We start from the raw sequence: 16,278 nt of genomic DNA on the forward strand, positions 1-16,278 counted from the left end.
TGCATTAAAATGTGTATTTTATCCTAAGGGTAAGTTATTAATGGAAGAGTAACTCCAACTGCCATAAGTGTGAATTTTGACTTTCGCTTGTGACGTTGCAGTATACAGCCTTCAACGTTTGTGACTTCATAATAAAAACTCGTCAATTTCAATAAAATTGCAATGTACTGCGCTCATGTATGTAGATGCATCAGTTGGGAAAATCTGTAATTGACACATAAGAATTGTTCTTGAGCTGGTATTGCATTCATTGCGTGTGAATTAAACAGATAATTGTGCAACAATGCAATTTAAAAACATGCATGCGTGGATTTAGAATTTTCCCTCCGGGGTGGTGTGTGTGCTGGGGGGGGGGGGGGGGGGGGGCAAGGGATAATTACTTTTGGCGGGGGGGGGGGGAGGGGGGAGCGGGCGATGCATATTTTAGAAAACTTTATTATGTAGTTTGAATTCTTTTTAATTCTATAAGGGGGAGTCCTCTTTGCTTTAATCTTAATTCAAAAGTTCATTTCGTTTTCTTTTTCAAGAACGAAGAGGGCTCGATTGTCGTTGCCATTTTTAGACTGTTTTTGTCTCCTTAAGAAGAAAAGCTCTGTATAAAGATGTAGGAAAATTGAAATGTTTCAAGTTTTTCTTTACTTAATGTTAGTTTATTACCATACATTATCATAGTTCAAACTTCGAAGTGGATCTGGCGGTTAAATGGTTGACCTACAGTGGCGTAGCTATCATGTATGCTTATATGCCTGAGCATGCACATCGTTTGGGAAAAACGGATGAAGCTCAGTAAAAAAATAAAGATAAAAAAAAAATAAAAAAAGAATTCAAGTATTAAGGTCCATACTTCCATCAACCCGTTTCCGTCACCCGGTCCTTTATCCGGAATCAATGCTAAACAAAGACGTCTTAGGTACCAAATACAATGCATATGTACAGACACGCAATGTGGTCTTACAGTATCATATTTAAAAAACAGTACACAATGCATGTACCTAACAAAGCAAAGGATTTTTGCATTTGAACTTAGTTTTACACATCATTTTAAATTTCCCCAATGAATATCACAGCTTTATTTAGATATTCATTACATGCACCATAAACTAGGTGAAAATGAACTTAAGAATAAAAGCTTTGAGTGGGTCAAAAACAAACGTCAAAAGTTTTTCTTCTTTTAGCTTTTAGTAAGTTTTGTGTTTTTATTATGTGCCTAAACTATAACCAAAACAATTTTAACTGCCTAAAAAAATGCTTAGTGAACATTCCTTTCAATTTCTGCGATGCTTTTTAGTGTTAAATATCGTCAGCATCCATGAGCTTACGGGGCCTTCGCCCCCTGGGCCCCCACCAGGCTTCGCCCTGGACCCACTGGGGGCCTCATGGCGGCCCCCAGCCCCCCTGATATTTTAAGCATGCACTTCGTTTCTGGTCTAGCTACTAGCTACGCCACTGACCACCAAATCTCCTTACGCTGCAATTGGTTTTCTGTTCGTGATCCAAGTCTTGATTAGAGTTATCGAACTTAGATCTTTCTCCATCTGCGTTGTCACACTTACCTCTCGTATTTATAGAATCACGAGTCAAAAGTATTGCTATTTTCCTTTTTTCTCTACTGAAAACAATTATGTATTATCTTATAAGATGTTCAGGTGTCATCTCTACTCGGCTTATAATCTTTGTAAATATCTTTTGCAAATTGCATGCCAAAATTTTTTAACTGAATTATTATCTTTACACATCAGAAATTTGTAGTTATGTATTCCTAAAACATGCGAAAAAGCTTTACAATTTCTGTATTCATCGGCTATTTTTTTTTCAGAATCAAATTCGCCGTCGGTGATGCTCAGAAGAGTTTACTGTACTATGAAGTTAATTAAAAACAAAACAGAATACGATATACAACTCTCGAGACTCTGTTGATTTTTTTTTTTGGGGGGGGGGGGGGGAGGTGGTTTTTTATTTGGTAGTTAAAAAAAGGTAATCATCATTTTTCCCAAACAGCCTAAACTGCATTTATTTTATTGATCAGATGTACCCATTATTTAAAAAAAATTGTTCCATATCATATTTTACCTTAATATACTTATTATACTGTATTGCAACCACAAAAGATTGCGGGTTTGTTTTTTGGTTTTCTTTTTTGTTGTTGTTGTTTTTTTTTTTGCTACATGAATGTTGTAATATACTTGAATTTGTAACTATGTTGGAATCAAATGGTGAACATTGGACTTATCTAATATTAAAGCTATACACGCTATAATTTGCGTCAATTTTGAATGACAGTGAAAACGCAAGTGTTTGTCTACTTATAAAAGTTATCCTTAATCTGTAAATTACAAGGGTGAATTCCATCTCGTTACAAAGATATAGATTTTTAATTGTTTCTTTTCCTGCCAGGAAAATATACCTTTTCATGAATATTGATGAAGGAAGAGCAAACCGACCTGATTGCGCATGTCCGCGGAGAACTAGATGGTCGTTATTGTTTGCCTAATTAAATATCCAACTTGATTTTTAATATGCTTAACAGTTGTTAAATTGAAATACATACATGTATAATGAGTAAAATACGCTTGTCATTCACGATACCCTTACTTCTGCATTAACACTTATAGGATCTATAAATAGCACATAGGGGAAAAACACAGGTCTACGTCATTTTTTAAAGGAAGTATTCATATCTACTCACAGGCTTGTATTTTTTTCCTTTTGTTTGTACTCGTATATCGGACAAATTTATGCTTTACTGAAAATATCCTTTCCTTTGTGAAACTATCACAATTATGAAGATGTTGACCCTTCACCAGTTTTGGTATGATAGGCTAAATTTAGCTGTCGATATCACGTGATAGATTGATATTCACGAGGAGGCATTACTTTCCTGGCAGGAAAATAAATATTTTTTATTGTTTAATATTTGATATATTTGTTACGTGATCATGATCGAATTGAGCATTATAATTAACAGAATAAAGGTAACTTTTATTAGTAATCAAACACATATATTTTCCCCTTTATTCAAAATTGACGCAAATTATAGCGTGTATAGCTTTAATACTTAAAAATCAATTCAATAGTATGTAACGTTTAGTTTTACATATGCATTCTTATATACATGTACATATACATTGGTTTTAAAATGGTAGAGCAGACAATTGTCTCGGGACATTTACCTCAAAAGGAATAGAGACCATCATAAAAAATTTTGATTCTTCGCAGTAACTTTTCTATGTAAAATTCTGTATTGCAGTATTGTGCTGCAGAATCAGGAGTTCAATTAAATCATATTTTAAAAATTTCGTTGGTGTCGAAGTCTTGGTCTTCAAACAGACAGGGACTCAATAAAAGACCGATGTTGGAGAGATTTTAATGCAAGAAAAAAAAAGAAATGGAAAGGTATTTGGGCCTTTATGGGAATCTGTTGTTGATGTAGGACCAAACCAATCCAACAAGATCCCTGCTTTGTAAAAAATCTTTTAAACTGCAATTTAATTTTTATTTTCTAAGTATCTTAATATTTTGTTTATTCAAAGTGGCATGATCACGATCTTTGCGATATTTATTTTCGCAGTTTTAATGTCTAATTAATTATAAGATAGTTTTAAAGCTATATTTCAATCTTAATTCTAAAACGAGATACAGAGCTCACAACTCTTTATCATGTAAACAATAATAGGTCATGGTTTTTTTTAAATACATGTAGCTTTCTTTAAAAAAAAGTATTATATTGATTTCTGAAGAAAATTAGACGTGAAAAAAAATAGACCTAATTTAAGGGGTTTTTTTTTGTTTGCCAAGATGTCGATGTTGATTAATATTATTGGTTACAAGAGTTGATATTGCATGCAGTTTTTTAAAAATATAATCTAAGCTGTACATACCTCGCTCCAGTAAGTTTGTTTTAGCACGTTTGCTCGTCTAGTTTTTAAAATTAATCCCACGAACTTGTAAATGTAAAACAAATTGTTTCCATATATTAAGCCACTCTTGTTACCATTCAAATTATGAAATTTATTTTTAAACAATTGTAATCTTAACGGCAAAAGCTATCCTTTGACATTTATTTAAGGAATAAGGAATCATTCTTTGACTATTATGAGTTGCTAATTTCGGTCGGGGGCGTGGTCAAATCCAAAAAAGCCCGAAGAGCTTTATGATAGATTTGACCACGCTCCGACAGAAATTTTTACCTCATGATATTCAAAGAATGATTCCTTATTACTTATATTTATATTATTTCCAATTTGTACACTTTAAAACAATATTATTTTAAAACCACTATTTTCATATGGAGCACATGTTATGTATTACTAGGCAGCGCAGCCAATACCGTTTCTTGGTTATGCTATAAGACACGCACGCTTTGTGTCACTCATGCTTTATGAAGTTATTGGGTTTTAGGGTTCAAAATTGATTCGTAATTTTATCACAAACAAAAACAGTTGAAAATGTAAATATATAAACATGGCTTCCATTCCTCGAGATAGTTTCAGAGAGGAAAAATATTACAATACTTTGAGGTGAGTAGTTTTTTAATATTCCTGAAAATGTCGGTCGCCCCAGAATCGACCTTTGTTGATGCCATTTGTTTTCCTTTTTTAAGGGAAGGATGCATGTGAAATGAAGGTCCTCCTCTCATGGTAGATACTTTGATAACTTGTGTAGATGTTGGAACCTGTATTGCAATCGGTTTCAACCATAAATTTAAGAATTTTAAAAGACTGAAAGAAATTGAAACTCTGAAAAGGTACGTAGAAATACTTCTGTGACAGCGTATATTTGCACGGTGCTAGGTAACTCTACTGGAACTGCATCCGTCTTGTGCAGTACGAAAGGGGTGAGGGAATGTTGGCGTCGAGGGATAGTCATATTGCAGGTATTATTTGAAAAATAATATATGTCAGAAAGAACTCTAAGACAACTCTCTTATAAATCACCAATTCGCTTTGATTACAGTGATGAGATCTGTACATAAATCAACGGCTGATCAATCGACATAGTGCGCATTTGTCTATTCTTGAAAACGATGCAAATGGATGGAAAAAAAGTCTCTTTGAGTAATAGTAGTGCATGGAGACTGTTATATCTCCCAAATTGACATAAATGAAGGAAACGGGAACATAATTAGAAAAGGGTTTCTTGCAGCCATATCCATATGTAATGCCATTGTTTTAACAGACGATCGATTTAGAGACATGATAGTTTGTAATTTAGACACCATTGCTGCTACCACGGACAATTCTGAAAAAATTAGCATTTAATACACATACAATTGGTCGTCATGATGGATATGAATAATTGTGCCTGGTTATGGTATAATTGATTTCAATTAGGAGATGTCGTTTACTCGGGGAAAAGTTAAAGATATTTCATTAAAAACCATAGCTTGGAATATTTCGTGCAAAGCTGGTCGGTTTTGGTTGATGGAATGTTAAGCACTTTCGTTAGAAAGATTATCAAAAAAGAATTTGTAAAACTTATTCTTCACCTGTTTGTTCAGTCTTATGTTTGCGAATTCTTTTACATATATCTTAAAAAAAATTATGTAGCTAAATAATTTGTACATATACATGTATATGACTGACCTTGATAGGATTTACACTCTTATATACATTTTCCAGAGCCTTTGTCTGTAATAACATCACGAGCCGGTTTTGTATATTCAAATACATTTCATCAATGACTATTTTAATATTTAATCGTATAATTGCTGAAATTTTATAAATATAAGTAATAAGGAACCATTCTTTGAATATTATGAGGTGATTAAATACGGTAGGGCGTGATCAAATCCAATAAAGTCGTGTTGATTTTATTGGATTTGATCACCCCCCCCCCCCCGACCGTATTTTATCACATCATAATACTCAAAGAATGATTCCTTATTTCTCAAATAATATATCGTGTAATGTTGTTGTCAAAGTATAAATGTAATACGCTAGATCGCTTTCGGAACACCCCTGTCTCTATTGATTTATCCCGCATTACTCAACAATAAACGCCCACGTGTCTTTATCGTACGTTCGGATCCCAACTTAACATGTCTGTACGTCTTTTGTTGTCAGACGTCGCTCTTAGTTGAAGGATGTGAAGAGTGAACTAAACATGAAAGCTCCATACCGAGTCAACATCCTGATTTGCATTGGAGGTAGATAATTTAGATGTAATTGAAGAGACTGCTGTCTCCTTAACAAAGGCGAAATTCAGTTGACAACATGAACATGATGAAACCATACATTTTTCCCGTTAAGGCGTTAACTCGGAATAAAAAGTTGGACGTTTATCTATGGCATTTATTTTTTGTTTCTTCATGTATCATTCATGAAAATGTGATTATCGTACACACGCATGTTTATATTAAATTAATAAACTGGGTAACATGAATTACATTAAAGATTATGTGTGCATCATTTTCAGTGTTAAATGTATTATAACAGACTTCAACTTTTAAAAATATATATACCAAAACACGTACGTACGAATCAGTTATTTGTTGAATGTTTGACATTTCAGGTACACCAGGTACATCATTTTCCTGGGCTTGTTGTGAATTGGTTGTAGCATTTCAGATATATTATATGTAACTTATACAAAAATAGATTGGGTTTTAAATATAAGGATCAAAACAGTTTTCTTGAGTAAAACTCTTTGTTTGAAGATTGTCAGAACTTGTGCCCTAGTGTATATCCCATCATAACAATAAAATATGTTCAAACCATACATGTAATTGTTTTATATAGACCATAACTTAGATAGATTCCCGTCGCAGTCAAGCATGTTGTATAGTGAAAGATACTGCATGAGGATTGACTTCTTTAATTTCAATCCATAATATATACACGTTCATTTGTGGAAAAAGAATATAATACCAAACATTAGCAAATACAGAACATTTACAAATACAAATATTTTATTGGCACAAACACAATTGCAATAATTGGCAAAGGCCCAATGGATATATAGGATCTTCATTGTATGTTTACAATAATTGCATGTACAGTAGATCTATATAGATCAGTTTAACATTTCCTTAGACTAATTGACATCTGTGTTCAAAGCAGTCATTAATGAATTTAACAGTAATTTTTAAAATAGTATGTATTTCACTATTTAAACATACATGTAAAATGTATCTTTCTTTGTCCAAGTTATTGGCAATATCTATTTTAATTATCTTATAAAAATTACTAAAATAGCTGTTCCTTAGATGAGAATAGGCTTTACATTGAAAAAGAAAATGAGTTTCATCTTCAATTGCACCAGTTTTACAAGCATTACAATATCTTTCATTCCTAAATGTGGCATTATATCTACCACTTTCTATTGCAAGTTTATGTGCACTTAATCTTATTCTACTAATAGAGGATATATAAACGTAATCTCTCTCTCTCTCTCTCTCTCTCTCTCTCTCTCTCTCTCTCTCTCTCTCTCTCTCTCTCTCGCTCTGTATACAAACAACAAAAGTCTCTGATATAAAGTAAATTTCACACCCCGGTATAAGTTTTTTCCTAAACAAAACATCGGCATCGGATACATTCTCTGTGCGTGATACCGTGAATCTCTGTATATTTTACAACTTTGTCTATGAATTCTGTAGTACATATATACTAAGTATTTGTTTCTGATCATGTGTGTACATGTATACAGAGCCATTTTATAGCTTATTAAATATAAAGTGCTACGAAGATTGTTTTTGCGGGTAAAATTTATACACATGTATATTCAATTTATTGATAAACTTTGGTAAATGATAATGTGAGAAGATCTCGATCTCAAAGAAGATTTTTTATTAATTTTTTGGAATCAAGATTGATATGCATGCAATTTTTAAAACAGTTTATAAATAAATAAATAAATAAATAAATAAATAAAAAGTATGCAAAATGTTTATCTCGTTTTGAAGTTAGCCAACCCTAACCCTGGAGTTGCGAAATGCCTCATGGATTTTTTTTAAACAAGTGAAACTATTTCCAGGTCGACTCGCTCATAGTACTGCCCCGAACAACGGAAAGGGGGCTTTTCTTTTTTTCTTTTTTTCTATTGACATAAGAGAACTGCGCTTACTATTTGATTTGGAGCTTAGACACGGGGATATAGAGCCAAACAAATAATAATATTTTCAACGTAAGAACTGACCAGTGAAGTTTTAATTTCAATTCATACCAGTAAATGAGGGTCAAGACAGGAAAATGAAGCTCTTTCGATTTAACATTTCTAGATCGATTCGAATGCAATATTATATTAAGGTAGATGGAGGCCTTTGTAATTTTTTAAGCACGGGAAAGAACTTCATTAATTTTTTAGGATCATAGACAATGTTCAGACTAAATGCGATTACTTTTCATCTTACTTTTTAAAGCGAGACAAAGCATTAATATACTAATATCTGAAAATGGAAAAACCAATATGTTCTTATATATATTTCCATGCATAGATCCACGACATATGGAATGTGTACGTGTTCAGAAACAATTAAGACCGAGATTCATGTTTGTAATCTTGTACAATTCAGACATTAATTTGGAGCATTGTTAATCATATCCCCATGGTACCTTACTGTGAAAAATAGCTTACTGAGGTAAGAGGTACCGGAGTCCCATTGAATTGGGCTTATTTCACGGTAGTTTTGTTTATGACAAACTGTTGGGGGATTTGACCAAAGTCTTTTCACAATGGGACAATTAGATCATGTATTTGTACTGTATTATGCTCGCCACTGACCAATCAACGCTCACCTGTTATTCATCCATAGTCCGTCAAGCTCCCACCTGAAAAAAAGCCATTAGCGTGGAGTGGTACTAACGGTGGGACGTAAAACACCTTTACTTTGCTGACCAGCCAAAAAATATATGCAGGTAAATATTTTTATTTTTTCATTTACTATATGTTAAAAATTTTTAAATCCTTTTCCCATTTGGATTTTCCTTCTTACAGGACGGACTTGGCAATTCATCCACTTTCTGTGAGATTACTCTATTCGATACTACTGAATTCGCCATGTTGTAAATACTCTTCAACAATTGTTCAGTACTTGGTCTGTTATTATCTATATATCGAATTGTGTCCTATCAAAGTTACCTAATATATTTACAGTGGTTCACTCAAATATTTATGATCCGTTTCCCTTGATCATAACTCAGCTCTGTATAGACAGTTATATATTACAAACCAAGCGGGGATATAAAATTACCTACATTTTGTATCGGGCAAGCTGATTGGTCAATCGTACCGTTTGACCTGGAGCAAAATGCGCATAGAAATATAGCTATTGAAATCCTTTCAATATTAGCATCACGGTACTGGAAGAATTACATAACAGCGACCATTTTCTCTCCCGCTAAGGTTCATTGCGCCGTGGCCGAGCGCTGGGCTTGAGAGAAGAGACGCCATTAGAGCAATGGTCAGTCGACGAAAGGGAAGAGTGAGTTTGTGGCCGAGAAGGTAGCCGAATTCTGCTGTAAGTAAATTTATTTGTATTGAGTTATAAATATCGATGAATTGCCTTGTTTACCTGTGATTATAGAGGTCGGTATTTGAGGATTCTCTGATAAGTACTGGTCAAACATTGATTAGGTCGGCCGCGGGGAGCGCGGATTTACAAATAACCACGAGGTCGGATTATTACATAATCAACATAGTTTACTTGATGTCAAAGCGATTTGTTCTTTTCATATTATTTGTAAACTAGTGTTTGGATGATGTTTAACATTTTTAAGGTGTTAAATAGGTACACAACATTTTTTGTCGGGAGGAATTTCCTGCTCTCGCTATTGACCCGTTGACCATACATATGTTACACCATTTTCCCGTGGCACTCGGGCCATTGTAACTGACGATTAATTATTCATTAGGCAATTAATATGCACGGACGAGTGGTCATCACATGTTCAGACTAGTCATTGGGGCTGAATTACTAATGGACAGTGGGAAAACGCTGTCCGGGGTTTTAAAGGGGATTGCGCAATGGGTTTAGCTGTCATGGAATGCGTAGCTGTGTTAACCACCACTGCATGCGTATTACTGGGTTGGCCGTTGGAGGCCCAGATATTCGATCGCACCCATGTGTTTCTTGTTCTCGTCTGCTTCAATAGCCGCTGAGGTCACACTGTAATCGTGGCCAGAGAAGCGACCGTCCGCGCCGCCCCGAGCGTTTTCATCCGATCTGTGATAATAAATGCTTGAATTGGCAGTTAACTTGACCTAAAAAAAAAAAACCACGCCGACCTTGAGCTCGCCTGGTCAGGCAAGGAATTTCTTTTCACACTCGCGTGGTTGAAGTAACGACCGGACGCTCTAGGAAGCATGGCGGAGAGAGGTCCTTCAGTGTCCCGGATTTAGTTGTACAATTGTAAGTGTATGTCATTACCGCTAGCCGTAGGGAGAGTTACGTGAGAACACTGCAATAACTCTCATTCACACTGTATTGCACATGGCGCTGGTCAATCCGCTCTTTATGCAAACAACGCGAGAACACGGCCGCTCCCCTAAATACCTGAACAGTCATAATATAGATACAATCTTACAGGAATGAATATTTCATTAAATTCCACCATAGGTCAGTTAGAGGTGGAGAAATGTTCTAGGGCGTCGAGAGCTCGAATGAACGCGATATGTCAGAATTTAATGTGTCAAAAGTACTAAACAAAGCAGCCAGAATGATAGAAGGTGTAAAGAATATTTAAACTGGAGAGATGTCAGGAATCACTAAGACAAAACCCATTCTACGATTGCGCATTTATTATTAAACGGTTTTTGATACTTAATTTAAATTTAAAGCTTAAATATGACTTGAAATATGTATATTATCATTCAACAAAATGTTTGTTTGCATCGTTTCCATGTTAGAATGTCGTAAGAGAAGTAAAATTTTAACAAATTTCATTAGTCTTACAGTTGTATACATGGTGTTCATTATAACGCAAGCACATTATTTCGATATATATGCACGTGTATGCATGTACACGTGTGTGTGCTAAGCAAAGGGTCAGTTACAAACATGTACATACTTATTTACGTTCGCTCAAAAATCAGTAACGGCTATATTGTTTTCGTTAAAGGTCATATATTTGCCGTTTGAATTAGCTTTCTGTCCATTTTATTTGATTCCCAAAGATCTATTTAACGGAAAACGGATTTCAAATAACCAACTCATTTCTAGAAACGTGAGCTTTTGGTTCCCTGGATGGTCAATGCAATTTTCTAAATGACGCAGAAATCAACAAACTTTAGAATTGAGACAAGAGAATATATTGGCCACCCTTCTCTGTTTGATTATAAACCATTAAATATATTGATTACAACACACCCTTCTGGACCTCAGCACTTAAACATCCAGCATTTAAATTCAGTTGTTTAGCCACCTTTGGAGTTTTCGTTATTGTATTGTAAGGAGACCTTTGTGACAAAAGTTGCCTCTGGCGAATAGTCTCACCAAGGTTTAGGCGTAGAAAGCTGTACAAATTAGCCACTGCGATTTTTTGGGTTTTTTTTTCTGAAGCGATTATTTTTTTTTTTTTTTTTTTTGAGGGCGTAGGAGTATTTCCGGTTAGTCATAACCCGAACATCTTTTAAAATATTGAAATCCGTAGTATCAACAAATTCAACAATAATTTGGCGTGTGTATCGGGAGTAACGTTCTTTAGGTGTTTTGGCGAGTGTGAAGTATTTTGCTCTCTGTGGCGTCCATTTGCTGTTTGTTGTGCAAATAATTTTTTTCCTGGATGCAATTAATGGACGGCGCAATGAAGTGCGCAGTACTTGTTTCCAAAACAACCGTATTGAACACTGATACTTCGTACATTGGCGATGTACAGCGGAGAAATCTGGGATCGAGGTATTTATAGCTTGACGTTTTTACCCGCTCTGACCAGCGCAGTATTGATGTACTACATGTACACATATACCTGTGTAGATGGCCACAGTCTTCTGTCCATCTGATGATCAATAACTCCGCTATTCTGCCTTGTTAGAGTTTGCCCGAGGTTCAACACAACACCTGCCCAGACTAGTTATTACGAAGAATTCGCTTTTAATTGGAAAGCGTCCATTAAAAAAGGAACAGACTCAATCAACATGTTGTAAAATTGACGACTCAGGTTTTTTTTTCTATCAAACAGAAAAGTTCCCATCCTCCTTTTAAACAATTTTATTTGTTGTTTTGAAGATTTTAAAGGTTTTTTATATATGTTTAATTGAAAAAAAGGTAACAAAAACAAACCCTTGGGCTAGGAATTTTCATGTTCCTACCGCGTTCTCGCTAAGAGATTCTATCTCTGGGTTCGACCAATACTGACCAGAGGCTAAATAAGATGTAGAGAAACGAGATGGTCTCAATAGATACCGGCCTTCCATTAGAATTCTTCTACACCTATTGCATTTTGTTTTACTTCGTATCCATGTCATAAAATGGCACCTTCCCACTGTTTACAATTGTCTCCGTAAAGTTACGTAAGACTTAACCCTTCTCTACTTTCTACAGGATGTAGGGACGTACGTCAGATGTCTTAATGGGCAGACATTTAACAACAAGGGACTTATCGATTAGACGGTCTTACGCCACGGAGGAAATGAGTTAATTTCTAACTTACATATCTACTACATTTACTAATGGTATATTCATAGTTTCGGGCGGAAATCGTTTGCCCAAATTATGGTCCGAACTGCTCACAGTACCAACTTCCTTAAGAGGTACGGATTGTTCCGCGTGGTCCTGTTGTTTACACGTCCTAGGATGACGAGCACCTGTTACATATTCTTGTTTTACGCCCCGGAGTTGTTATTTTTTCACCAAAGGCTTCACTCTTTGAATGGCACTGGTAGAATTCACGGGGTATCACTGACCGTGGACTATCAATTGCCATACATGGCGTGTAAGTGATGTCGTCTGGAAGATGGAGAGGATGGCGGACCAGTGGGCCAGGTATAAAGGGAGAGCAGTCGATCTCTTGACGTCAATATGTTCATAAAGATGCATTACTGCATGTTTATGTCCACTTACAGCAGACGGTCAAATTAGTGCTCTCTCTCTCTCTCTCTCTCTCTCTCTCTCTCTCTCTCCTTCGTTTCTTTTGATAATAGATATTTTCTTTCTTTTCAACTTTTTTTTCTAAAAATATTTAACCATATATCTGAGGAATACGGAATAAAATTGGTGTTAAATAGTTCTTGTGTTGATTTAACTTTACTGAAAACGCTGGTTATATTTGTTCAGTAATATCTGAATTTCCATGGAATAAGTAAAAGCTGCACATTAGAAGCCACGCTATGAAGGATACGTAAGCTACACGTGAGTGTGATTAGGAACTTGTGCACACAACTTTCATCTTATGTTCGATACAAATATTAAATGAAAAGTTTACACAAATATATATGTAACAAAATCAAACTGTTGGAGTTTTAAAAAATATACATTATTTAGGTGCTAAACATTCAGAGTTGTGTAAGAGAAAAAAAGTCTCAATATATGTTTCTTGTACAGCAAACTTTGTATTTCGATACATTAGCGCCTGTTTTTAGTCCTAAAAGGTTGAGCATACAACCAGCGTTGGACTTGGCGTTGTTTTCGGACACCTTTGTACAATACCGTGTAAATCCCACATACAAGACGAAGTAAGTTTTAACGATATCAGGGAAAGGGTTGTTGACATTTTTAGCCAGTAGAGGCCATCACACTTTGTAATAGCTCAGGTTACCGTACAATCAGAAATTGTCATTGAATTCCAGACTGCATTATAAATGGTTGACACACAGGCCTGGCAATTGCAATCTGCGGCCATTACAGAACGCAAGGGATACCGATAGACCTTGAGTAAAATCTCTTTGCGTTAATCCGATTTTAAGAAAACAGAAAAAACATGTATAATTGTTGAGCTGAATTAAAAACACCTCGTCCATACACATACTCAAATTAACAACACCTCAAGACACAAAGAGAGGGTCACAAACAAACCAAAAACAGGGCCACAAACAAACCAAAAACAAAGAGAGGGCCACAAACAAACCAAAAACAAAGAGAGGGCCACAAACAAACCAAAAACAAAGAGAGGACCACAAACAAACCAAAAATAAAGAGAGGGCCACAAACAAACCAAAAACAAAGAGAGGGCCACAAACAAACCAAAAACAAAGAGAGGGCCACAAACAAACCAAAAACAGCCATTTTATTATCAAAAGCCTGTTTTGCTTTACTATTGCCCTGCAAACATATCGGCTAAATAGACCCTTGTCAAAACTTTACTTCAATTTTAAAAAACACGTGGTCTAAAGTTCATGATATGGTAGAATACAGGATCTAAACTTGTACGTATCGTGTACATGTACAAGGTACATGTATATCTATTGTACAGTGTACATGTATATTTATTGTACAGTGTACATGTATATCTGTTGTACAGTGTACATGTATATCTGTTGTACAGTGTTCATGTATATCTGTTGTACAGTGTACATGTATATCTGTTGCACAGTGTACATGTATATCTATTGTACAGTGTATATGTATATCTATTGTACAGTGTACATGTATATATGTTGTACAGTGTACATGTATATCTATTGTACAGTGTACATGTATATCTATTGTACAGTGTACATGTATATCTGTTGTACAGTGTACATGTATATCTATTGTACAGTGTACATGTTTCTGTAGTACTGTAAACAATTAAGTTTATCTATTGTACAATGTACATGTATATCTGTTGTTCAGTGTACATGTATATCTGTTGTACAGTGTACGTGTATATATATGTTGTACAGTGTACGTGGATATTTGTTGTACAGTGTACATGTATATCTATTATACAGTGTTCATGTATATTTGTTGTACAGTGTACATGTATATCTGTTGTATAGTGTAAATATATACTTGAGGTACAGTGTACATGTATATTTGTTGTACTATGTACACGTATATCTGTTGTACTCCGTACATATATATCTGTTTACCGTTATGAACACTAAATTGCAAACTATAGTACTTGATTTTTAATCGAAAGGGACATTGTTACGATTAATGTTGAAAAATCGTTTTTTATTTATGACAATATTTTGCTATATGATGCTTGTTAATTGGTGAATAAAACAATTTTCCAATTTGAATGACATTGTTCACATATGTTGCTTATTGGTAAATTCCTCTTTCAATTAAGATGTTTCCTAAATGTAAGTTACTTGTGAACACAGATGAACAGTTTCTAGTGACAATCTCATTCCAGTTTTATTCAGTAACATTTTATAAATCGAAAAAACCCATACTGACGTCTGTCCACATTTGTAAGAGTTTTGAGATCAACATCTCTCTTATTACGTGTCAGGTAACTCTCAAATGCAAATGTTGGTTTACTATTGTTAATGCCTTAGTAAAGCATTGAAACCATTAAATTGGAAAGAAAAAAAATTAAAGCTCTTTTCGTTACCATGTTTTTACATTTTAAGAGACTGTATGGTCCATACAACCCTCATCGAAATTGCGTAACATAACATTTAGGCACCGTAAATTTAATCATATTAATTCTCTTTAAATTAGATTGTTTATAATCTCCAACACCATATATAAGTATGACGTTTAGAAACTCATCAAACTGTAGATCTGTTGAATGTTGAGACCTAACATTTAAAACAGGCAAAGTGTCTCTTAGTGGTCGGTTCTGTCAGATTGATGCTTTAGAACTTAGCAATGCATACATTTAGCTGTAGACAACAACTGGCAAATTACGATGTATAAACTACAAACACTTATGTCTGAACATACATGTACTTTATTAATCAAATCAAGGGAATTGGAAAGAGAGTTCTTGAAACTTACGAGATCTTTTTTATTAATTATTACAAACTGTTATGCAATTTAACATGATTAACAAAATTAGATTTAAAAGAATTGGTGTATATGGAATAAACATACTTAATCATTATCTAATTAAATCTAAAATTTGAATTCACAACTGGAACAGAGGCATGTACATCGATATGATTCGTAATATATCAAAAATGATAAATAAAAGAACGTATATATATATATATATATATATATATATATATATATATATATATATATATATATATATATATATATATATATATATATATATATATATATATATATATATATATATATATATATATATATATATATATATTAGTGATTATTGATGAAATAAAATTAGGCTATATTAAGGTAACTGCAACAAATAAATATAAACATTTTTAAAAGATGAATACACGCTATCACAACTCCGGGGTTATATGCGGTTAAAAAAAACTAAAAGCTTTCGAGGATAGATA

The 16,278-nt window shown here is 34.3% G+C and overlaps 1 long non-coding RNA gene across 1 annotated transcript; it reads left to right on the forward strand.

The window, feature by feature from the left end:
• Positions 1–8,768: 8,768 nt before the first annotated feature.
• Positions 8,769–12,804, forward strand: LOC128160317 (uncharacterized). Its single transcript, XR_008240269.1, has 3 exons — positions 8,769–8,852; positions 9,340–9,454; positions 12,476–12,804. It is a non-coding gene; the product is annotated as an uncharacterized LOC128160317 (long non-coding RNA).
• The last annotated feature ends 3,474 nt before the right edge of the window (positions 12,805–16,278 follow it).

The sequence above is a fragment of the Crassostrea angulata genome, chromosome 8 (genome assembly GCF_025612915.1).
Source record: "Crassostrea angulata isolate pt1a10 chromosome 8, ASM2561291v2, whole genome shotgun sequence".
Classification (NCBI taxonomy): Eukaryota; Metazoa; Mollusca; class Bivalvia; order Ostreida; family Ostreidae; genus Magallana; species Magallana angulata.